The following is a 7,819-nucleotide window of genomic DNA, read 5'->3' as shown; positions in this document are numbered from 1 at the left end:
CTATAAAATTTTGTTTATAGAAGTGTCAGAAAACATATAGCTGCGCTATTAAAGGCGTAGAATAAAATGAAAAATGCATCTAAAAGTTCGGAGAAGAAAAAATGTATTTCTAGTAGATTTCGGATTATGTTTTTTTTATTTAATATAAAATTGAAGTGCTTGTACATTTGAACCTAGTATATTTTTTATTCGAGTTCTCTTTTATAAATCTAAAACCTTTACAAATCCAAGAAATCTCATCCACGATCACGTTGAAAACATTTTGAAATAGATACGTATTACAGTGACCTATTTTAAATAATTACATAGATTGTTATCCTCTAATATATTAAAATGATAAAAAAAGTCAGAATAAGTACTTATGAAATGGGATCTTAGCGACGTTGTTCCTTTCACATTCATAAAGTACTTGAAAGAAAGTTAAAATTTAAAAGCAAAAATAAAATGAATTTAAAAAAGAAAAACTCAATTACTATCAATTAAACAGAAACATATGAATTTAATTAGACTATAAATATGTTGTAATTATGAAGGGTACTTAGTTATACATAATTTTCAAAACGCTTATTTGAGTTGAGTATACATTGCAGTCACTTCTAGTAAAGTTAGTATAAACATATTCACTTAACAATTCTTGAAATGTCCTCTCATATGAAGATGTTACGAAATAAGCAATTTTTGTTTTCGTTCTTTTTTCTTAGACTTCTTGTCATATGTGAGTTGATTTTTCATATCATAAATGATTAGGGTATCTAAATGAACATATTGGAGTTTAGAATAATAATCTATTACCAAAAAGCTTGATGACATAGTTGCAACACCTGATGATCATCTTTTACAATATCACGATAAAGTGAAAATTTTCACATTTATCTCCATCAATATTTTATGTGTTAATTTGTTCACATGTGCGGTATAATCGTTATATTTTATGTTATGAATTCTTTTTTGCAGTTGTAAATGGGAACAACATTGGCGATAAAGCTTTTAAAACTACCTTAATAAAGACTATTTTGGGGGATGCAAGCCCACAACCGTCTACTATGGAGTATGATAATCCTCATCATGATGCCAAGTTAAGAGGTGTATGTGTACCACTTCCATCATCACATTGTAAAGGAACAGATGGAGCTTGTTATTGTTGTATTGGTCCAAATATGAATATATGCATAAGAGGACTTAGTTTGTGTAATACTATATGTTCTTAAAACATGAGTAGATAGATTTTTTTTTATATGTAAGTTACTCATTTTCAAAATAAAATTCAACGGTTTTGTGCTTAAGATATGTCAAAAAAAAAAATTGAATTCATATGTTCTAAATTGCACATAACCCTTATTTTGTATTGAATAACATTTGTTTTCTTAAAATATGTAATTGAAGGTTTTGAATAATAGATAAATATTTTAGTTTTTTCTAAAAAGACTTACAAACAAATTGAACGATATGATGATTAAAGTTAAAATAATTTTTTTTATCAGTTAATAACTAAAATTAAAAACTAATATATAGTCTATAGAAAAATATATGGATGCTAAAGAAGACAATTTGAAAGCTATCATATTATATAAAAAAAAGAACAAAATACAAAACAATGAAAGATAAATGTATCTCCCAATATTTTAAATTTTATTTAAAACTACATAAACCAATGCAACAACAAAGTATTAAGCTACTAATATTTCTATTATATTTTCCTAACATGTACATGTGTGTATGTGACTTGAGGACATGTATTTGGCGGTTATAATCAAGAAACTATAAAATTTTGTTTATAGAAAGTGTCAGAAAACATATATCTTAGCTATTAAAGGCGTAGAATAAAATGAAAAATGCATCTAAAAGTTCGGATAAGAAAAAATGTATTTCTAGTAGATTTCGGATTATGTGTTTTTTATTTAAAATAAAATTTAAGAGCTTGTACATTCGAACCTAGTATATTTTTTATTCGAGTTTTCTTTTATAAATATAAAACCTTTACAAATCCAAGAAATCTCATCCCCGATAACGTCGATAACATTTTGAAATAGATACGTATTACAGTGACCTATTTTAAATAATTACATAGATTGTTATCCTCTAATATATTAAAATGACAAAAAAAAAGTCAAAATAAGTACTTATGAAATGCGATCTTAACGACATTGTTCCTTTCACATGCATAAACTACTTGAGAAGAAAATAAAAATTTAAAAGCAAAAATATAATGAATTTAAAAAAGAAAAACTCAATTACTATCAAATAAACAGAAACATATTAATTTAATTAGACCATAAATATGTTGTAATTATGAAGGATACTTAGTTATACATAATTTTCAAAACGCTTATTTAAGTTGAGTATACATTGCAGTCACTTCTAGTAAAGTTAGTATAAATATATTCACTTAACAATTCTTGAAATATCCTCTCATATGAAGATGTTAGGGAATAAGCAATTTTTTTTTCGTTCTTTTTTATTAGCCTTCTCGTCATATGTGAGTTGATTTGTGATATCATAAATGATTAGAGTATCTAAATGAACATATTGTAGTTTAGAACAATAATCTATTACGAAAAAGCTTGATGACATAGTTGCAACACATGATGATCATCTTTTACAATATCATGATAAATTGAAAATTTTCACATTTATCTCCATCAATATTTTATGTGTTAATTTGTTCACATGTGTGGTATAATCGTTATATTTTATGTTATGAATTCTTTTGTGCAGTTGTAAATGGGAACAAGATTGGCGATAAAGCTTTTAAAACTACCTTAATAAAGACTATTTTGGGAGATGCATGCCCACAACCGTCTACTATGGAGTATGATAATCCTCATCATGATGCCAAGTTAAGAGGTGTATGTGTACCACTTCTATCATCACATTGTAAAGGAACAGATGGAGCTTGTTATTGTTGTATTGGTCCAAATATGAATATATGCATAAGAGGACTTAGTTTGTGTAATACTATATGTTCTTAAAACATGAGTAGATTGATTTTTTTATATGTAATTTACTCATTTTAAAAATAAAATTCAATGGTTTTGTGCTTACGATCTATCAAAAAAAAATTGAATTCATATGTTCTAAATTGCACATAACCCTTATTTTTTATCGAATAATATTTGTTTTCTTAAAATATGTAATTGAAGGTTTTGAATAATAGATAAATATTTTAGTTTTTTCTAAAAAGACTTACAAACAAATTGAACGATATGATGATTAAAGTTAAAATAATTTTTTTTATCAGTTAATAACTAAAATTAAAAACTAATATATAGTCTATAGAAAAATATATGGATGCTAAAGAAGACAATTTGAAAGCTATCATATTATATAAAAAAAAGAACAAAATACAAAACAATGAAAGATAAATGTATCTCCCAATATTTTAAATTTTATTTAAAACTACATAAACCAATGCAACAACAAAGTATTAAGCTACTAATATTTCTATTATATTTTCCTAACATGTACATGTGTGTATGTGACTTGAGGACATGTATTTGGCGGTTGTAATAAAGAAACTATAAAATTTTGTTTATAGAAAGTGTCAGAAAACATATATCTTAGCTATTAAAGGCGTAGAATAAAATGAAAAATGCATCTAAAAGTTCGGATAAGAAAAAATGTATTTCTAGCAGATTTCGGATTATGTGTTTTTTATTTAAAATAAAATTTAAGAGCTTGTACATTCGAACCTAGTATATTTTTTATTCGAGTTTTCTTTTATAAATATAAAACCTTTACAAATCCAAGAAATCTCATCCCCGATAACGTCGATAACATTTTGAAATAGATACGTATTACAGTGACCTATTTTAAATAATTACATAGATTGTTATCCTCTAATATATTAAAATGACAAAAAAAAAAGTCAAAATAAGTACTTATGAAATGCGATCTTAACGACATTGTTCCTTTCACATGCATAAACTACTTGAGAAGAAAATAAAAATTTAAAAGCAAAAATATAATGAATTTAAAAAAGAAAAACTCAATTACTATCAAATAAACAGAAACATATTAATTTAATTAGACCATAAATATGTTGTAATTATGAAGGATACTTAGTTATACATAATTTTCAAAACGCTTATTTAAGTTGAGTATACATTGCAGTCACTTCTAGTAAAGTTAGTATAAATATATTCACTTAACAATTCTTGAAATATCCTCTCATATGAAGATGTTAGGGAATAAGCAATTTTTTTTTTCGTTCTTTTTTATTAGCCTTCTCGTCATATGTGAGTTGATTTGTGATATCATAAATGATTAGAGTATCTAAATGAACATATTGTAGTTTAGAACAATAATCTATTACGAAAAAGCTTGATGACATAGTTGCAACACATGATGATCATCTTTTACAATATCATGATAAATTGAAAATTTTCACATTTATCTCCATCAATATTTTATGTGTTAATTTGTTCACATGTGTGGTATAATCGTTATATTTTATGTTATGAATTCTTTTGTGCAGTTGTAAATGGGAACAAGATTGGCGATAAAGCTTTTAAAACTACCTTAATAAAGACTATTTTGGGAGATGCATGCCCACAACCGTCTACTATGGAGTATGATAATCCTCATCATGATGCCATGTTAAGAGGTGTATGTGTACCACTTCCATCATCACATTGTAAAGGAACAGATGGAGCTTGTTATTGTTGTATTGGTCCAAATATGAATATATGCATAAGAGGACTTAGTTTGTGTAATACTATATGTTCTTAAAACATGAGTAGATTGATTTTTTTATATGTAATTTACTCATTTTAAAAATAAAATTCAATGGTTTTGTGCTTACGATCTATCAAAAAAAAATTGAATTCATATGTTCTAAATTGCACATAACCCTTATTTTTTATCGAATAATATTTGTTTTCTTAAAATATGTAATTGAAGGTTTTGAATAATAGATAAATATTTTAATTTTTTCTAAAAAGACTTACAAACAAATTGAACGATATGATGATTAAAGTTAAAATAATTTTTTTTATCAGTTAATAACTAAAATTAAAAACTAATATATAGTCTATAGAAAAATATATGGATGCTAAAGAAGACAATTTGAAAGCTATCATATTATATAAAAAAAAGAACAAAATACAAAACAATGAAAGATAAATGTATCTCCCAATATTTTAAATTTTATTTAAAACTACATAAACCAATGCAACAACAAAGTATTAAGCTACTAATATTTCTATTATATTTTCCTAACATGTACATGTGTGTATGTGACTTGAGGACATGTATTTGGCGGTTGTAATAAAGAAACTATAAAATTTTGTTTATAGAAGTGTTAGAAAACATATATCTTAGCTATTAAAGGCGTAGAATAAAATGAAAAATGCATCTAAAAGTTCGGATAAGAAAAAATGTGTTTCTAGTAGATTTCGGATTATGTGTTTTTTATTTAATATAAAATTTAAGTGCTTGTACATTCGAACCTAGTATATTTTTTATTCGATTTTTCTTTTATAAATCTAAAACCTTTACAAATTCAAGAAATCTCATCCACGATCACGTCGATAACATTTTGAAATAGATACGTATTACAGTGACCTATTTTAAATAATTACATCGATTGTTATCCTCTAATATATTGAAATGACAAAAAAAGTCAGAATAGGTACTTATGAAATGGGATCTTAGCGACATTGTTCCTTTCACATTTATAAACTACTTGAAAGAAAGTTAAAATTTAATAGCAAAAATAAAATGAATTTAAAAAAGAAAAACTCAATTACTATCAAATAAACAGAAACATATGAATTTAATTAGACTATAAATATGTTGTAATTATGAAGGATACTTAGTTATACATAATTTTCAAAACGCTTATTTGAGTTGAGTATACATTGCAGTCACTTCTAGTAAAGTTAGTATAAATATATTCACTTAACAATTCCTGAAATGTCCTGGGGGGAGCCGATCTTATTTGTGAAGAAGAAGGATGGGTCGCACCGTATGTGCATCGACTACCGGGAGCTAAATAAGGTAACGGTGAAGAACCGTTACCCCCTCCTGAGGATAGATGATTTGTTTGATCAGCTTCAGGGAGCATCTTGGTTCTCCAAGATCGATTTACGCTCCGGATATCACCAGATGCGAGTTAGAGGCGAAGATGTGCAGAAGACTGCTTTCAGGACACGATATGGTCATTATGAGTTTGTAGTGATGCCTTTTGGGCTCACTAATGCTCCAGCTGCATTCATGGACCTCATGAATCGCGTATGCAGACTGATGCTGGATCGGTCTGTGATAGTATTCATAGATGATATCTTGGTGTATTCCAAGACTCAGGAGCAGCATGAGGAGCACCTAAGGGAGGTGCTAGAAGTGTTAAGAAGGGAGAGGCTTTTCGCGAAGTTCTCCAAGTGTGAGTTTTGGTTGCGTGAGGTGCAGTTCCTTGGTCACCTCATCAACCAGAAGGGTATATTGGTAGATCCGGCCAAGATAGAGGCCGTGATGCAGTGGGAAGCCCCGAGGTCTCCATCCGAGATTTGGAGTTTCCTGGGGTTGGCAGGGTATTACCGGAGGTTCATTTAGGATTTCTCCAAGATTGCAGTACCGCTCACCCGACTGACTAGGAAGTCGGTGGTGTTTCATTGGGGGCCTAAGCAGCAGACGGCATTCGAGACCCTCAGGCAAAGGTTATGCGAGGCTCCGATTCTTTCCCTGCCCGAGGGGATAGAGGATTTTGTAGTCTATTGTGATGCCTTAATCACAGGTATGGGAGCAGTGTTGATGCAGCGGGGGCATGTGATAGCTTACGCCTTGAGACAGTTGAAGCCTCACGCGGCTAACTATCCTACGCACGACTTGGAGCTGGGGGCAGTGGTGTTTGCCCTCAAGATTTGGAGACATTACCTTTATGGGGTCCGTTGTACCATCTACATGGATCACAAGAGTTTGAGATACCTTATGGATCAACCGAGTCTAAACATGACGCAGAGGAGATGGTTGGATGTGCTGAAGGATTATGATTGTGAAATCCTTTATCATCCAGGGAAGGCCAACGTAGTGGCAGATGCTTTGAGTCGGAAGGTGACAGCAGCCCCTATCAGAGATTTGTGTTTGAGAATGACTGTGATTACTCCGTTGTTGGAACGGATCAGGGAGGCTCAGGTTGAGGGCCTCAAGGAAGAGAAGCAGAAATGTGAGAGTATTGTAGGCCGAGCAGCTGCATTTGATTATGATAGTCGGGGGTTGTTGACCATTCATGGGAGAGTGTGAGTACCGTACAGAGGCGGAGTACGGCAGGTGTTGATGGACGAGGCTCATAAGTCCTGATTTTCTATCCATCCAGGAACAATGAAGATGTATAGAGATCTTCGACCCTGATTTGTTGGGGCGAGGTGGGCCAGCGAGTCATTGGGAGCACAGAGGTGGTGCTTAAGACAACCGAGTTGATCCAGTAGGTCCGTAGTAGACTGCAGATTGTGCAGAGTCGGCAGAAGAGTTACGCCGATAGGAGGCGTTCAGACTTGGAGTTCCGGGTGGGTGACATGGTTCTTCTGAAGGTCTCACCTTGGAAGGGTGTTATCAGGTTCCGAAAGAGGGGCAAGTTGGGTCCCAGGTTTATTGGTCCTTTCAGGGTTTTGGCCCGGGTGGATCGGGTTGCTTATCGGTTAGATCTTCCGGTAGAGCTTAGCCAGATCCACGACACTTTCCATGTGTCTCAGTTAAGGAAGTGTTTGGTGGACGAGTCAGCAGTTGTTCCTTTAGAGGATATCCAGGTGGATAGCATCTTGAATTATATTGAGAGGCCGTTCGCGATTCTGGATCGGAAAGCAAAGACCTTCAGGAACAAGGTAAT

This window comes from Lactuca saligna, chromosome 5 (genome assembly GCF_052625555.1).
Source record: "Lactuca saligna cultivar CGN05327 chromosome 5, ASM5262555v1, whole genome shotgun sequence".
Taxonomy (NCBI): domain Eukaryota; kingdom Viridiplantae; phylum Streptophyta; class Magnoliopsida; order Asterales; family Asteraceae; genus Lactuca; species Lactuca saligna.
Note: the sequence above shows the minus strand (reverse complement) of the source record.